General features: G+C 37.3%; 1 long non-coding RNA gene across 1 annotated transcript in view; it reads left to right on the plus strand.

The window, feature by feature from the left end:
* LOC141578881 (uncharacterized) overlaps positions 1-19,295 on the plus strand; it is a 244,267-nt gene that overhangs the window by 215,566 nt on the left and 9,406 nt on the right. The window contains exon 4 of the long non-coding RNA XR_012509732.1: positions 17,427-17,555. This is a non-coding gene — a long non-coding RNA (uncharacterized LOC141578881). The remainder of the gene's footprint in view (positions 1-17,426; positions 17,556-19,295) is intronic.

The raw sequence follows: 19,295 nt of genomic DNA on the forward strand, positions 1-19,295 counted from the left end.
TGACCAAGAGTTTCAACATCTCTTCTCTTGATTCTCGCAATGGAAATAAAAATGAAGTTATTTAGTGTCTGAAGAGTAACACTTCACTCCTTCTCAGTCTTGTATTTAGAAGAGTGTTGCAGAAACAGTAAACAAATTTCTTCTCCAGAGTTGCATTCCCCGTGGGGAATTTACATTCCTTCCTGACATACCTCAAGGAACTATAAAAACACATCAGCTCAAAGAGGAAAACGAGAGTTAATATTTAAAGAAGCAGTTAGGAATCAACTACCCCTCAGATTAATAATAGTTAACATTTATTGAGTACCTAAGACATGCCCAGGACTGTCTAATCACTTCATTGCATTATCTTTTCTGTTACAATCACAATAATTCAATGTGTAGGAACTCTTATTACCATCACTTTACAGAGGAAAACAAACTTAGAGAAGTTTCAGACAGAACTCAAACCCTGGGTTTTCTGACTCCAGAGATGAAGCTTTTACCCACTACATACAACCAGTAAATATCCTCAGTCAGTTCTTTGAGAGCCTCAGCTGAACTCCCAAATTAATTATCTTCTTGATTTTTAACATACATTTCCTTATTTATTAACCAATAAGAAGAACAGAACTTGACAGCCAATTAGAACAAAGGAAAGCTGTGATAGTTGGAAATGAAAGCTATCAAGAAAAGTTAAAGATTCTATTTACTGTATGTCAATCACTTTACATATATTATCAAATTTAACACTTAAAACAAGCATATCATACCCATTTCACAGATGAAGAAAGCAGAGATTTAAAAAATAAGAAACTGTAAGGTACTGGGTTCAATCCCCAGTACCTCCATTAACAAAAAGAAAAAGAAAAAAATAAGAAATTTGACCAAAGTTACATAGAAGGGGCATTTTTAATCAGGCCTTCTGACTGTAAGGCCCATCATCTTAATTAACATGCTAAAGGAAATTCTTCAAAATAGGTAAAAAGAATAATTTTCAAGGTATTTATATGGAGGACTTTGGCCAGTACTCATCGTCACTGAGAGAAAAGGACATTAATTCATTGTCCTCAAAATTGGATCCTGGGCTAGCAGCATCAGCATCATTGGGGATCTTGTTCATCTCGTAAAACGTCAGGTCCCACCCAGAACCACTGAATCAGAATCCAAAATGTGGGACCCAGCTTCTTTTTAACAAGTCTTGTAGGGAACTCTGATGCTCATCCAAGTTTGAGAACCACTGGCTTGAATCATTACTCCCTCACCCTGGTAGCATCTTAGGATCACTTGAGAATTTTACTTAAATAAGATGCTTGGGCTTGTTCCTAAAGACTGATTCAGTTGATCTGGGTGGCAGCATAGACAAAGGTATTTTAGGAAATGTACTAGGCAGTTCTGACACGCAGCATGGCTGGGAAAGCAATGGTTTCACATTGAAAGAGCTAACCAGGAAGAAAGGCTGTGAAAAGAGCTGGACTGTTTCTGTACAAAGAAAGAGTAAACTTACTTGGATAGGCCTAAAAACATTTCTGGAGAGTTATTTAGTTCTAGGATTGGAAAACAATGACTTTAGTGACTTTAAGGTGTTATATATTTAATTTCTAAAGCATTTAAGGACACAAAGATGACCACATATTAAATAAACTGAACCCAAGAGGTTAAGCATCTCCATGGTTCACATTGTTTTATTGTTGAAGAACTGTATCTCCTATTTTATGTTTTTGAAGCCTTTAAAGAATAAAATATTTATGTCTTGATCACTTATGAGAACAATGTTGACTCTCATCTAATAATTTACAATTGCTTTTATGATGACATTTTGTCTCTGATCTCATAAAGTGTTCTTATTTGTTCCTCCCAAAATAAGCAGTCAGTGCCTGTGTTATCTCTAAGTGCTCCAATATTTGATTCACCTGGGATGAAGGAATGACTGAGAAAACTGCAGTGACAGGTCATCTTTCCCAAATAAATGACAAACGCTTAGAGTTACTGGTTGTAACCCACAATATATAACCTACATGGATTCTACACCTTCCGCAAGGAAAGCATGGACTATTTTCTTGTATTAAATTGCCACCATATGTCTATAGCAAGACTATTCACAATAGCCAAAAGGTGGAAACAACCCAATTGTCCATCAACAGATGAAAGGATAGACGAACCATGGTGCAACCTTATAATTGAATATTATTCAGTCACAAAAGGAATGAAGTACTGATATATTCCACAACATGGATGAACCTTGAAAACATTATGCCAAGTGAAAGAAGCATGTGACAAAGGTCCTATATTGTATGATTTCACTTATATGAAATATCCAGAGCAGGTAAATCTGTAGTAGAGACAGCAAGTAGATGACTGGCTTTCCAGGGGCTGCAGGTAGAGGGGAGTAGATACTGGTAGTGAGTGCTTAATGAGTACAGGGTCTCCTTTCAGGCTGATGAAATGATTTGGACCTAGATAGTGATGATGATTGCACAGCTTTGTGTACTTAAAAGCCCCTGAGCTGTATGCTTTAAAATAGTTATTTTTTAATGTTATATGATTTCTCCTCAATAAAAAATACTTTTCAAAATAAGTGGCACTATATCTCTAAAAAGCATATTTGGCATCTGTATTTTCTTTAGATAACCATTATGCACTGGAATAAAACATGTATTTTTTTTTTTACTTTTATTTTAAAATATTGATTAAACAGGAAACTGCAAAAGTAGTAATCAAGAGGACCCATGTACTCTTCACTCTGTTTCCCCACTGGCTGCATCTTACATTATTATAGTATAATATTATAATCAAGAATTGGACATTGCTACTATGTGCATGGATAGTTCTGTGTCATTTTTATTGTGATATTCTCTTTATTGTAGTCTGGAATCAAACCCACAATATCTTCAAGGCATGCTCATATTTCTTTCCTCCAGGTGGTACAAACTCGGTGATTCAATTTACACCATTACCCCAGACCTAGACTTAGCTGAAAGCAAGCCTTTACTGGGCTTTTTCCATTTTATTAAGTGTATAGATTTGTATAAACATGACTGCAATCAAGAAACAGAAATATTCCACCAGCACAAACATCTCCCTTAGGCTATTTCCTCACAGTCGTGCTCACATTCTCTGCTCAACACCATCCCTAACCCTTGGCAGCCACTAGTCTGTTTTCCCATTTCTATAACTCTGTCATTTCAAGAATGTTATATAAATATGGCACAACATTGTAAAATGATTATAAATCAATAAAAAATGTTGTAAAAAAGAATGTTATATAAAGGGAATTATGTTGCTTGTGATCTCTTGAGATTGGCTTTTTTCATTCATTGTAATGTCCTTGAAATCCATCCAAGTTGTGCAGGCATTCCTTATCACTACTGAGTAATATTCCATGGTATGGATGTACCACAACTTGTTTAACTGTCACCTCCCAAGGGACAGTTTGGTTGCTTCTAGTTTGGGGCTATTACAAATAAAGCTTCTACAAATAACTGTGTACAGGTTTTTGTGTAGACATAAATTTCCAATAAATGTGCAATAAATGCCCAGAAATACTATTGCTGGATTTTATAATAAATGTATATTTAGTTCTTTTAAGAAACTGCCAAACCAGCAATATATGAGAGATCCAGTTGCCCCACGTCCTTCCCAAATGCTGATTTGGTATTGTCACTATTTCTTATTTCAGCTGTTCTAAGAGGTGTGGCTTAATATATCATTGTTATCTAAGTTTGTATTTCACTAATGGCTAGTGACATTAAACATTTTTTCATGTACTCATTTGCCATAATGTACTCCTGTCAGTGAAATTTCTCTTCTTCTCTATGCTCATATTCTAATTAGATTATTTGCTATTTTTATATTAATTTTTGAAAGGTCGTTATATATTTTAGATGTGAGTCTGCTGTCAGATATATCACTTGCAAATATTTTCTCTCAGTCTGTAAGTCTTCTTTTGTCTTTTCAATTTTCTTAATAAGGTTTCCAAGAGCAAAAGTCTATAATTTTGATAAAGTTTAATTTATCATTTTTTGTGTGAATAATGCTTTTTGTGTTGTCCTTAATAAATCTTCACTTTAGGTACTGAAAATTTTCTCCTATGTCATTTTAAATGTTTATAGTTTTACATTTCACATTTAAATGTATTAATCAGTTTAAGTTAATATTTGTATAACATGTGAGGCTTAGGTTGAAACTTTTTTTTTTTTTTTTTTTTTTTTTGCTTGTGGACATCCAATTGCTCCAGCACTGTTTATTAAAAAGTTTATTCATTTTTCATCAAATTGCTTTTGCATCTTTAGAAAAAAATCAGTTGACTGTATTTGTCTGGGTTTATTTCTAAGTTCTTTATTCTATCCAAGTGATCCCTGGGCCTCTCCTTTCACCAGTACCACTGCAGTCTTTGTTTCTGTGGTACATCATCATTCTTGAACTCAGGTAGAGTGAGTTCTCCCACTTTATTCTTCTTTTTGAAAATTGTTTAAGCTATTCTAGTTCCTTTGCTTTTCAATATAATTTTGTCTACATCTATAAAAAATCTTCCTGAGATATTTATAGGATCTGTATGTTCATTTGGGGAGAATTGACATCTTTGCAATGCTCTACTATGTTGAGTCTTTCAATCAATGGGCATGGTTTGTTTCTTCATTTGATTTATTTCATCAGTGTTTTGTAGTTTTCAGCATACAAGTCCTGCATGTTTTATTAAATTTACAACTAACTTTGAATGGATATAAATGGTATTTTTGTATAACTTTGGTTTCTACATTTTCATTGTTAACATTCAGAACCATAATTGATTTTTGAATGTTTATTTTATATTCTAAATTCCTGAACTCACTTTTTAGTTCTTGAAGTTTTTTTGTAGATTTCCTTGAATTTTGTACATAGACTATCATGTCACTTGCAAATAGGGACAGCATATTTCTTCCTTTCTAATTTATGTCTTTTATTTCCCTTTCCTGACTTCTTTCCCCAACTAGAACTTCTCCATAATCTCTTTTAGAAAACAGAGGAGGAGGCACCCTTCTCAAATCATTCCATGAAACCACTATTACCCTGAAACTGAAGTAAGACAAAGATAGTACAAAAATTATAATTTCAGACAAATATTCCTCATGAATATACAAGCAAAAATTCTTAACAAAATATTAGAAAGTAAAATCCAGGAACATATAAAGAACATGTGGAGTTTATTTCAAGGATACAAGTCTGGCTCAATATTTAAAAATCAATCAGTATAATCTACCATATCAACAGGCTAAAGAAGAGGAATCATCTGATCACATCAACTGATGCTTAAAAAGTATCTGACCAAGTGTGACACCCATTCATGGTACAAACTCTCAGGAAACTCAGAAAACTAGGAATAGAAGGAATCATCCTCAACTTGATATTTATGAAATCAATAAATTATAGATCAAATGAGATCAAATTAGATCATATCCTGTGTTATGAATAAGGCCCTATTATAAGGACTAAGGATCCACTATGTCAGTGTACACATGTGAAAGTCCAGTAAACTCCATTACTTATTATGAGTCCATCAGCAAAAGTAAATTTATAAATTCTACAATCAATCCATGGGGATACTGGCTCAAAATGTATTTCATCCCTTGATTTGGAAAGTCTACCTTAGAAACAAGGTAGGATCCTTGGGTTTTAATCCCCACACCTTCTTTCATCCATTCATTCAGCAAGTATCTATTGAGGCTATCCTGAGGCACTGCTCAAGGCATTGCAGTTAGAGCATGAAACAAACATAAACTTTGGTGACACCACACAGCTTACACTCTGATGAGGGGGGACAGAAAAAAAAAACAATTATTAATATATACCACACTGTATATTATAAGGTGATTACTGTTATTAGAACAAAAAAGTAGGAATGTAAGAGAGGGAATACTGTGGTAGTGGTGGATCTAAATAGGAAAAGTGATCTATGAGCAAATATTAAAAGAGATGAGTGTGCTAAGCAAAATAATGGCCCTCCTCCCAAAGATATCCACATCCTAATTCCTGGAACCTTAAGTGTGTTTAACTTACATAGCAAAAGGGAATTTGCAGATATTAACAAGGTTACCAACCTTGAGATGAAGAGATTATACAAGTGGGCCCAATCTAACCACACTGGGTTCTTAAAATCAAAGCACATTTCCCAGCTATGGTCACAGGGATATGCGACTATGGCAGATGGATCAGAGAGATGCTATCATTTTTGCTTTGAAGTTGGAGAAAAAGCACCAAAAGCCAATGAATGTGGGTGACGTCTAGAAGCTGGAAAAGGAAAGGAAATGGATTTGCCTCTACAGCCTCCAGAAGAGAATACAGACATCCCAACATCTTAATTTTAGCCCAGTGAGACCTGTGTCAGACTTGCGACCTACAAAACTGTAAGATAATAAATTTGTGTTGCTTTAAATCACTAATTTTGTGATAATATTTTACAGCTGCAGTAGAAAATTAATACAGTGAGGGAGTATCTTGCTTATTAAACAAGGAGCAGTGGGGAGGTCTGTGAGTCTGGAGAAGTGCAGTATTAGAAGATGAGGTCAGAGTGAAAGAGTGGAGGTAGATTATGAATGGCCTTGGAGGCCTGTGTAATAACATTGATTTTAACTCTGAGGTCGGAAGCCATTGTGAATTTTTAATCAGAGGAATGTGATGTCTTACGTCTTAAAGGGATAGCTACTTTGTATGAGGGCAAGGATAAAAGCCTAGAGCCCAGTGAGTAAGCTCTTTCAGTGACCCAGGTGATGGCGGCTTTGATGAGGGCAAAGGCTATGGGGATGGGTAGTCAGGCAAATATTCTGAAGCTGAGTTCAGAAGTATTTCCTTGGGGTTTGAATGTTGGGTGTGAGAGAGGTCTGAGCAAATGAGAAGTTAAGTTTGTTAAATGAGATGGAGAAAACTATGAACAGACTTAGAAAAGAGAAAGAATAGGAGCTTAGTTTCAGATATGTTAAATTTGAGGAACTTACTGAAGAGACATTTAGTAAGCATCTGAATAGATGACCCTAGAGTTAGTGGAATGACCCATAATGGAAATGTAAATCTGGGTATCATCTGGGAGGTTCAGGAGGTGAGAGACATGAGAAGCAGAAGCTTTGAGAATAGAAGTAACCACCAAGGGAGTGAGGGGAGCTAGGGAAGAGAAAAGATTGGACTCGAGTGTCAAGAGATTAGGAATATGAGGAGGAATCCGCAAAGCAGCCTGAAGAGAAGAAGTAGCCAATGAAGTCGGAAAGAAGCGGGCAAGTGTGTGTCCTGGAAACCAATGAAGTATGTTTCAAGGAGAAGGATGATCAATGACAAATGTAGCTTTCAGATCAACTAATATGAGGACTAAGAATTGACCAGTGGTTTAAGCAACATGAAGGTGATAGATGCCCTTGAAAAGAGCAATTTCAGAAGAATAGTGGGAATGTAGGCTACTGATTTGAAACAGAGTTGATTTAAGAATGATTGGCAAGTGAGGAATTGGCATTAGCAAATGATGATAACCTTCTCAAGAAGATATGCTGCAAATATCTACATAAGTTTCAAAAAGGAAAAACCCATAAAAGTATTTGAAAAGGTCTTGCACTACAGTTTCTGCTAGTGTCATGGGAGAATGAGGGCACAAATTTAGCCTTCCACCAGTGCTGGTATGAAACATGCTAACCTGGAGACATTGAAATTTTAGATATTGACTTTGATCTTACTTTTATACCTTGTTATGCCAATAGAAGAAAACATATCCTTAGGTTAGAGAAAGCCTTTCTAATTTAAAATCTAGAATCATTTTTAAATTGTAAAAAAAAAAAATAATAATCATTTTGTCTACCTAAAAATATGTCTAAATACCAAATTAAAAAGAAACAAGGAGACAGACTGGAACTCGAAATTTGTAGATACTGACAAGTATATATAGAATAGATAAACAAGATTATACTGTATAGCACAGGGAAATATATACAAGATCTTGTGGTAGCTCGTAGTGAAAAAGAATGCAACAATGAATATATGTATGTTAATGTATAACTGAAAAATTGTGCTCTACACTGGAAAATGACACAACATTGTAAACTGATGATAACTCAATAAAAAATTATTGAAAAAGAAAAGAAAGAAACAAGTAGCAAAATCAAAAGACAAATGATAGAGGAAAAAATTAATCTCAATTCATAGTGTAAAAGACAAATGTCAGAACAATCTTGAGAAAGAAGAACAGAGCAGGAGGTATCATACTCTCTGACTACAAACTATACTACAAAGCTACAGTAGTCAAAACAGTATGGTATCTGCACAAAAACAGACACGTAGATCAATGGAAGAAAATAGAGAGCTTACATATTAACCCACATATTTATGGTCAACGAATCTATTACAAAGGAGGCAAGAATATGCAATGGGGAAAAGATTGTCTCTTCAGTAAGTGGTGCTGGGAAAACTGGACAGCTACCTGTAAAAGACTGAAATTAAAACATTCTCTGACAGCACGTACACAACAAAACTCAAAATGGATTAAAGGCCATTCACCATAAAACTACTAAAAGAAAACATAGGCAGAACACTCTTTGATATAATTCATAGCAATACTTTTTTGGATATGTCTCCCCAGGAAAAGGAAACAAATCAAAAATAAACAAATGGGACCTAAGTAAACTTTAAAATTTTTTGCACAGTAAAGGAAACCATCAACAAAATGATGTCAACCTATTAAATGGGAGAAAATATTTGCAAATGATATGACCAACAAGGGGTTAGTATCCAAAATATATAAACAGCTCATACAAATCAATATTTTAAAAAACAGATAATTAAAAATTGGACAGAAGATCTGAACATATTTCCAAAGAAGACACACAGATAGCCAACAGACATATGAAATGATGCTCAACATTGCTAATCAGAGAAAAGTAAATCAAAACCATAATGAGATATCACCTCACAACTGTCAGAATGGTTATCATCAAAAAAGACCACAAATAACAGATGTTGGTGAGGATGTTGAGAAAGGGGAACCCTTGTACACTGTTGGTGGGAATGTAAATTGGTGAAGCCACTGTGGAAAACAGTATGGAGGTTCCTCAAAAAACTAAAAATAGAACTGCCATTTGATCCAGAAATTCTACTCCTGGGTATATAAGTAAAGAAAACAAAAACACTAATTGGAAAAGATGCATGCACCCCAATGTTTATAGCAGCATTATTTACAATAGCCAAGATATGGCAGCAATGTAAGTGTCCAACAATAGATGAATGGATAAAGAAGCATGTGATTTATATATATAAAATGGAATGCTACTCAGCCATAAAAAAGAATGAAATTTTGCCATTTGCAACAACATGGATGGACCTGGAGAGTATTATACTTAGTGAAATAAATCAAACAGAGAAAGACAAATATTGTATGTTATCACTTATATGTGGAATCTAAAAAAAATAAAGCAAACATGAATATAACAAAACAGAAACTGACTCATAGATAAAGAGAACAAACTGGTGGTTACCAGTGGGTAGAGAGAATGGGGAGGGGAAATTCAGAGATAGGGAACTAAGAGGTACAACTACCATGTATAAAATAAATCAGCTACAAGGGCATATTGTACAGCACAGATAATATAACCAATACTTTATGATAACTTTAAATGGAGCACAAACTATAAAAATTTAGAATCACTATGTTGTGCACCTGAAATTAATGTAATATTGTAAATCACATATATTTCAATAAAAAATTAAAATCAAAAGGAGAAATTTCCCCAAAAAGGCAAATTAAGGTTACACCAAGAAATTAGCCTAAACAATCATAATGGCATAAATTCAAAGTTAGACAATACCAATTTGCAGGCAATTTTATGAAGAAACTGACAGTCTTACATATTACAGGTGAAAGTGTAAAATAGTGTAACTCCTATGAAGAGAAATTTGGCAATTTTTATTTAATTATAAATGCATTTATCCTCTGACCCAAGACTGCTTTGAGGAATTATCCTACAGAAGCATATGTATAAAATGAAATGATGTATGTGCAACTATTCACTAAAACCTTGTTTGTAATAGAAAAAAATGCAAATGTTATCAAACTCAAACTTATACCTGTGAACCCTCCACCCAAGGAAGCAGCATACAGCAACTCAAAGCAAGGAGGGGGCGCTTTGTGCATGGCCCTGGGAAGCGCTCCAGGATAAATCACTAACTGCATCAAAAAAAAGTCATAAAAAAGGGTACATAGTATGATATCTTTTATTTCTAAAAGGAGGTGTGACTATAGTCGACATGGACAGGGGCTGGAGAGGGACTTCTTAATGCTGTTACAGTTGGATTTTTTAATCATGTGAATGTGTAAACTATCCAAAGCAAAAAGAAACATAATAAAATAAAAGCAAAGAAGAACTGGAATCAAAGCTTGATTCACTTATAGACTATGTAACCTTGAACAGTAACTTAACCATCATCCTGAGCTTGGTTTCTTAATCCACAAAACTGGAAAAACAAACCTTGTTTATCTCATAATTTTTTCTTTTTATAAATGATGTAAAACATGTGAAAATGCTTTTGAACCATGGAATGGCATGAAAGGAAGACACATTATTTTTTCTTTTCAGTTTTCTTAAAATGAGTTGCTAGCAAACATACAAAACAAGGCATAATCTAACAAGTCAATGGACACAGAGCCCTCTAATATTCAGTGTAATTTCTTTACTCATTCTTCTCACTCGTCATTCATTCTTCCAAAATTCTGTTTCACTTGTAAAAGCTTTTCTCGAGGCCTAGATGCAGTTACAGAACAAAACAGGGACAACAGATTGGAGTCCCTGGAACAACAGCCCCTCCAAATTCTTCCCTCTGGGGTGCCCCTCAATTGCCTCACTTCTCTTGGTGGCTAGGTGCTTATGGAGATACCCCTGGCCTCCTGTCCTGCTGCCACTCAGAGAATCCCCTGCTACCCACTGTAGCACCATATTCTTATTTCTGTCTACAACTTTTGCTATCTCTGCTGTCCCCTCTCCAGCCAAATTTGCTACTTCCAGGCACCCACGTGTGAGGAAGGCAACCAGGTGCAGGGGTCAGGAATGAGCCATGGGAACAGCTCCTCAGATTGGCCTCCCGCATGCTGAAGCTTCTCCTGCTTCCATTGGTCTCCACCATGTAGAGTGGGAATTCCTCCTACTGGGGAGGGCCTGGGACTCGTAGGGCCCAGGCACACCAGTGATTATATCTTGCCATAGCCTGATGAGTGGGATTTTTCCCTTAAGATCTCCTGCATCTGTTCCCGCAAAGGAACTGCACTTCACATAAAGGAGAAATTTCTATCATCCCCCCACCTTATTTTTGGTTAGCAGTGAGCGGGCTTGGTGTCCCCATTTATCATACCCCCAGCCTCACTCCCTCCCTGTCCTTTCAAATGTGTTCTGTCTAATTTCACAGTTGATGGAACCAGGCCTCCCTGTTTTCCTCCTGCAAGTATCACCAGCCTGTGGAAGTTTCCTCTACAGACACAGCTCTCAATTCTGGCCCATTCTTCATTTAAAAAGAATGATTCTGGGGCAGCTACAAACACTGTAGACATTTTCTAAGATCATTGCTATGCAAAATTACAATTTCAGAACAGTAATCCCCAGCCTTGGTTAATGAGTATCAGATTTCCCAAAAGACAACAGCCTCGAATTGACCAAAATTCCCTCTAAGAATATGTTTTCATTCATTTTAAGGATGACTGTCACATGACACCCTAAGACCCACTATAAGCAAAGTGACAATGTCCCTCAAATCCCACACAGGTACTATTACATATCTTGCAGTTACAGGGTCAGTCAGAAGTGAGAAAGAATGTTAATAAAACATTTTAAAAATCAAACTAATAAATGTTTTAACATCTAAATTATTCAAGTCAATTTCTAAAAGGAAAGATCATAAAACCCATAAGATAAACACATTTGTAAACAGCAGAATTTAAAGAAATATACACATTACTTTGATGAATCCTGTATTAAAAAGAGGAAAAGCACAGATACACACCACACCAGACAGCCACACAACAAGGAAAGGAAAAGCCACCATCTCTAATACCAATGGGATACGACGTGTGATCCAAGGGTACAAGGCTCACTAACACTTGAGAATTCAGAAATGCACAGCCATCTGCTGAATTACTTTTTGCTTGTCTGGAGCTCAGTTTGGTCAAAGTCTCTGTTTTTCATGTATACCCAAAGTCCCCACTAAGAACTGAGACCAAAGAATTACTGTGGTTTCACTACAAAGTTTCAATAACTGCCACAGAACATTTCTAGGTTACACTGGAAATCATTTGCTATAAATATTTCCTTGTGTCTCTGTCTTCCACTCAGCTGAATAGATCTCTTTTCTTTCTGATCTTTAGCTATTGCTGAAGTGTTACCTGCCTGTCCTTATAATGCTTCCTGGATGCCATGTCCTGTAACCTTGTGCTGTGACCTCAGCTTGACAGCTGTTCTGGTGGCTTTTGGCTGAGGCTGTTGCATTTACTCACCAAAAGCAGCAGACTGTTGGTGCCCCTCACTTGTTGTGTGCCTGTGCCCCTGGCTGGTGGCCTCCTCACAGGCTGCTCTGTCAGTTTCACTAGGTGACAGGTCCTGAGGGTCACTTTTCTAGGCTGCACGATGTTTCTGAAATCTCCTCAGCAAGAGAGCAAGTGTCACTGCCCTGAACCTCCAGACCTCGTGCTCATGACCCCCAAATGGATCCATTTTCTTCAAATAGCCACGGCAGTGAGGATAATTATATCCATGTGATTCTAGGTGAATTATGAACACAAAATACAGGTTAGGTCCCCTTGTACACTTAGTCTAATCTTCAGATAGTTATTTTAAAAATAAAATTTTAAAAAGAATATTTAGAATATCATTTGAGTCATTTTAGAGGCTCAAAAAACATAACTTTAAACAAGGGAAATTTTAAAAGAATGTAAAATTTTGACACAGAATGATCTAAAATAAATCCCTTTATTTTGCAGATGAGGAAACTATAACTCAAGGATTTCCCCAGGTCACAGTGGCTTTCAACTAGAAGTCAGCTGACACACTCTCATGATATTTTCACTGTACTTTTATAATTTGTATGTTGAAGGGCAGGCTCCAAATCAGGATTTCAGTAGCCAAGCACCAAAAGCAAATTTTATTTTTCACTTTTAATCTTTACCACTGAAGTCTATTTAATAGAATCTTCTCTCCCTTCCTTTTCTTCACTGTCTTACCTGATTTTCACAAAAATTACCTTCCAATCCCATCATAGGGTTGTTTGACACATTCAGGGGGTTGGAGATCTTCAGGATAAGTTCCTACATGGCAAACCAAGTAAAACATGACTATAAATCATCACGGCTATAAAAGCCAGCCTGCATGCCCACAGCCTGAGAGGAATCTGAGCAGGAAAAAGAAATGAGGCAGAAGATCCATATGGAGCCAGGCAAGGATGGACGGTAACATGACTGGTTATTCTATTTACATACCTCTACATCCAGGCTGTGTGTGTGTGTGTGTGTGTGTGTGTGTGTGTGTGTGTGTGTGTGTGTGTGTGTGATGGGGAGAACGGTAACTCTATTTTCAGCCATCAGCACTATACTTGTAATTTCTCACCTGAACAATTTGATTCCTGTTAAAAGACATAAAGAATTCATAGACTCTGACTGTGACCCCAGAGACCTGGGTTCGAATCTCCGTTTTGACACAGCTGCTGTGTGCTTGGGGGAAGGCTCTTAATCTCTTCAGACTTGGGTTTCTTCCTCTGTGACAGAGAAGTAACCGTGTCTCCCTCCCAGGGATCATGGTGAGGTGAAGTTAGACAGGGCGGGCAGAAGGCCTGTGTTCACGGAGGCCCAGTTCGTGCAGTTCTCGGTTGTGTTGATAAAGTAAGATTGCATTAATAAACAGGAGGGGAAATACAAACAGCACAGAGCAAAGGAGATTGTTGTTTTAGTTTCTTTGCATGCTAGAGATGTTTAAAAACCCTTTCCAAGAATACTATAAATTCTCCCCAGACTCCAGGTGGAAACCTTTCTAATGCCATTTGAAAGTTCACTGAGTTTAACAAATTCTATCTGGGGATGCCATGTCTCACACAAAAGCTAGGAAAAGCATTTTTCTGTCCTGGTTTGTTTTTGACCCCCTATCCTGAGATCCTTTTCCCCCTCCCTCCTCCATTCTCTCTCACTCTGCTTTTCTCCTTCCTGGCACTGCCCCTGGTAACTCCTGAGGCAAAAGTGTTTCTTGTTGTTAGCCTGTGCCCTTCTTCAGCAGGTTCAGTGAGATCTGAAAGGGGTGAGGTATAAATGGACAAGAGAACATCACCCCTACATGCTCCCACTCCTCCCAGGCCCAAAGAGTGCTCTCCAGTGGCCTCTGTTGTGATCCTCCTTTCCTTTGGTTCAGCTTTATCATCTGTTCAGGGCAAAGGCGAAAGGCCACTGGGTGGAGCCACACTAATTGCACTCAGAAATCTCTCAGTAATGGAAGGACGTCAGGGAAAACCAAGAAAGGAAAAACAGAAGCACAAAGGAGAAACTGCTGCCAAAAATTGTCACTAAATCCCCTTGGATTTATTTAGAGCATATTGCTCTGCATACAAACATGAAACCAAACCTCTAGCCCAGCCTATTTAGACCAATTTGATATTTCAATGGAAACTAAAGCTGCACCTCTGTCATGCCAAAGTATCCGGATGAAAAGTGAAAAACTGTGTCAATAAACAAACATCTGCTAAGCCTATTGCCTATATCCTGCCCTGTGCCCGGGCACTGATGAGAGCATAAGAGAAACAGAACAGAGCACTTCTCTTCAAGCAGTTCACAATATGGCAGCAAACGCTAATAATAGTAAGTCCTGCTTGTCAGCTCTCCTTCACCACACACGCTAATCACTCACTCACATTTTCTTTATCTGCTACTATTATTATTTATTTCCTGTTTTTTCTTATAGCCTTTATCAACTTTATCTCCGTCTATCCATCTGTCCTTCCAGCCATCTATCCATTGCTATCTCTCTCTGTCTATCTATCTAGAGACAAAGAGATTATTTTCTTAGTCAATTTCTCCTTCTAGAATGTAAGCTCTTTGAGAAAGGGGGCTTGGTTTTGTTCACTGCTATAATCCTGGACCAAGAATTGAGTCTGACACATAATGGACATTCAATAAATATATTTGGAATGAACTAATGATATAGAGCAATGAGATATTAACAAGAGAAGTCAGGAGAATCTTTATGGACAAAAGGCATCTTCAGCTAAATCATAAAGGACAGATAGAATCTGTATGGCTGAGGACGGGCACAGCATGACCTTAGATGCCAGGCTGGACTGGCCCAGCACAGACAATGTGGAGGAAATACTTCATCTCTAAAGAACATGCAGGACACCAATGTCTGGCTGCCTGGATTTAGGTGGATAAAATATTAGAACATTTCTTTAATTCGTGGATGTTGATACCATTCAAACATGGTTTCCCAGTATTTATCTTCTCTTTTTAGAAGTTTGCAACCCAAGGCTTTCATTTAAGGAATGGATCATCATTGCCTGTCTGAATAATTGAAACTCAAACTTCAGGGAGTTCAGAGAATGAGCAGCTATTGTTGACACCCAGCTTGTCCTCTGCTTTCCTGCTAGGCCTCTGATCTTGCTTATCTTCCCTGCTTTATAGCCACTTGCAATAGAACTCGATATATACTCCTTTCCTCTCTTTTTGCTAAAAAGCAATCTAGTGTGTGGTGGTATGTGACAACATGGACAAACCATGAGGACATTTTGCTAAATAAAATCAGCCAGCCGTGGCAAAACAAATACTGCATGATTTCACTTATCCATGATATCTAAAATAGCCTAACTTGTCGAATGGGGCTAGAATGGTGATTGTCAGAGGATGGAGGGGAAGGGAAGTGGGGAGTTTCTAAGCAACAGGCATAAAGTCTCAACTATGCAAGATGACTGAGTTCTAGAGATTTTCTCTAGAATATTGCCCCTGTAATCAACAATCCTGTATCGTACACTTAAAAATTTGTTACAAAGATAGATATCATGTTAAGTGTTCTTACTAAAATAAAGATAAATAAACAAAACTTGGGGCTAGAATCCCTGTCTTCTGCTCGTTCTAATGGCCACACATTCCCCCCACACAAGGCCACACACTTACTCCTTGGTGATAATCTGAGATCTTAGATGCAGGTCTTAGCCCAGCAGCAGCTATACAAGGCACAGCTAATTCTGAAGATGACGGATCATTGCTGAAGAAACCCATGAGTTCACTAAAGTGTACAAAATTAGAATCAAAGTGTCATCATCATTTCTTATTTAAGCAAGAGATCTCAAAAATAAATTAGTCATATTATTTCTATCTTGAAGCATGTTGGCTGCTATTATGTGCATGTAATGTGTCTAGCTGTGTACAGTCATCACTATTATAGGCAAGAAGATCTAGGCTTAGTCTGAGCTATGTTAAAAATACACAGTAGGAGTAGGTAACATGGGTAACAGGGTACTGTTGTTAGAGATAAAGAAGTTCAGTTAATCCTGACCTTGGACCATTTATTCAAGCACATTTCAGAACAAACACAGTTTCCCACCTATCTTCCAACTTAAAGAATTTGGTATTAATTCTTCTGTTGAGGCAGACACTTTCATATAAATAAATACTTGTTTGGCAGAACAAATTATACTAGTGAAAATATATCCTTTCATTCCATAGTCCATTTCTTTTTTCTGAGTTTTTTTCTTTGAATCTGCCGTGTCTTAATTCAAAGGTTCATCTTTGTCCTGAATTCTCTCGTGCCCTACAGCTTTCCTGGTGGCTCTAGGTCAATTTGCCTACAGACGGTTTGCCAGTGTACAATTAGCCAAAAGGCAATTTCCTAAATGGATAATTCTCTGAAAGCAATTCCCTGAGAAGGACAGCTTTTTGCAAATTGCTTTTTGGTAAAATGACCCATATTCCTCCCTGGATGAGTAATCTCATCCACTCACACGGACTGAACTACTGCTGTGTGCTCCTGTCTCCCACATCCACTTAAATATTCAACTTGTTCCCTGGACACATTAACATTTATATGTTTAAAGCCTATTTCCCAGCACTCTTAGTTCCACTTTGTTCCTCTAGTATTTCAGGTCTCACTGAAAGTACCTCTGTCACCCACTTTCCCAGATCAGGAACCTGAGTCAGTGTTGATTCACTCATCCTCTCCTCACCCTTCATAGGCCATCAATTGCCTAGTCCTGCTGACTTTAACCTCCTAGTTTAATGGGAGAAGGCAATCACCAGATCCGTGTTTCCCATAGATTCCAAAATGCTTTCAATCAATCACCTGCTCTTCGTCTTTGTTGTCTACTAAGGAAGGTTGGTTCTGCCCCATCCCTCTCTAGGCCACTCCAGGACTATGACAATGAGATCATAATTAATCTGCCTCCATCTAATTTTCCCCTTTCACTTTCTTCCTCTACTTTTCTACTAGAATGCACTTTTGCCAAAAGGGTTTTCCATGAAATGCAAATCCTGCAAGATGACCTGCTGAAATAAGTTTAGAAAATGCTTCAAATCCTGCAAGATGAAGCACAAAAGCTACAAGATGATCTATGTCCAAGTAAGTTTAGAAAACGCTGCATGCTGTGTCCTCCTCTTGCAAAATCACAAAGTCCATTGACATAATAAAGGTCCCCAAAAGACTTGAAGTAAAGAAACACAAAATATTGTATAACAAAACATGGCCCATAAGCGTTTGACTCATGATCTCTTGTTTTCCCCAAAGTAACAGCTACTAACAAGCAGTGGAACACAGTTTGAAAATGCTGGCACAGTGTGATTTGATCATACTAAGGAAATAAAGTAAAGGGACTGACCCAGCCCACTTCCCTCATATTTCCTGCCCTCTCCCCCTGACAGCATGCCTCCTGAGGGTCCTGTGACTTGCAGTTCCTCATGAGCAGCATGTTCCTTCCCACGTGTCTTTGGCTCCCTTTATCTGAAATGCCCTGTTCCACCTTCTGACTAAGTCCTACTCATCTTTCAAAACACGCCTAAAGTTTCATCTCCTTTAGGAAACTTTTTCTAACCTCTCTGACCTATGTTTGGTTTCTCTTATAATGTCCTCCTACTCATCACGGCACTTACCACCTTCTAACTAAAACTAGCTTTATTCCCCCATTTGTGCAATCTCCTCAGGGACCAAATCATTAGTACAGAGTAAGTGCTCAAAAAAATAGCTATTGTGCTGAAATAAGCCAACCCACGATAAAAGTGATAGATGATAATATAATAAAGCTTTTAAGAATTTGTTAATTTAAGAATGTAAAATACCATAATCCCTCAATATTTCAAAAATATATGTGAAAAACTTCTTTTTCAAAAATTTATGTCTTATTTCTTTTTAATTAATGTATTTTTATTAATGTTATTAGTGATTTGCAATAAAATTGTCCTTCTTATTTGCATTTGCATGCTTAAATCACTCATATCAGATATTCAAATATTTTTTTCTTTATTAAGAATGAGGAAGAAAAAGAAATTACTGAAAATATTCACTAGGGCAACTTTCTACTGTGGAAATTAGCCAACACCACTTTGTGTCTTGAAATGTAACCACCACCTAAAATCAACATAAGGACGCTGAATCCACATCTCTACATGACCTTATTTAAACAACAGCTGTGCTTCATTTTATTTGCTTCGAACCTACCAGACCCCTTTGGACCATGAAGCTGGTCTGAGCCAAGACTCCTATGTTTAGCTGTACATAAAAATGACAGCTTTTCTTCTGGGTAAAATTACCCCTAAACCTCAACTACCTTGTAGTCAAGGTCTAGAATTCCAGAAAAGAGTAGAGATTACTGACTGAGTTTGACAACCTTATCAACTTACTTGGGAATATAGGTTGTGCCCGGAGGTGTTGAATAGCAAACGTCTGAGCTGACTGCACTCATTCTGATAAACTTTTCTCACAGTAGAGGAGCTGTCTCCCTCATTTATTCATTCACTCACTTGATAAATGTGGGCTGAGCATCCATTATGTGGCAGACACTACACTGTCACAAAGGCCACAGTATGATAATCACATAATCATGATCTGTGTAACAGCTGCGTGAACTGAGCACACACCACGGGCAAGGAGCCATGCTAAGTTGTGTATGTGTGCTTTTGCATTTGACCTTTACACAAGCTTGTGAGGCCAGTGCATCACTATCCCTTTTGATACAGTAAGAAACTGAGAGACTTAGAGACTCATACAACACCAGAGATTGCAGAGCTAGCAAACATCAGAGCCACATTTGAACCCAGACAACCTTCTCCTGAGAAGCCCCTTTGTGCAGTTACCGGGAAACACAGC

Source organism: Camelus bactrianus, chromosome 1 (genome assembly GCF_048773025.1).
Source record: "Camelus bactrianus isolate YW-2024 breed Bactrian camel chromosome 1, ASM4877302v1, whole genome shotgun sequence".
In the NCBI taxonomy this organism is placed as follows: domain Eukaryota; kingdom Metazoa; phylum Chordata; class Mammalia; order Artiodactyla; family Camelidae; genus Camelus; species Camelus bactrianus.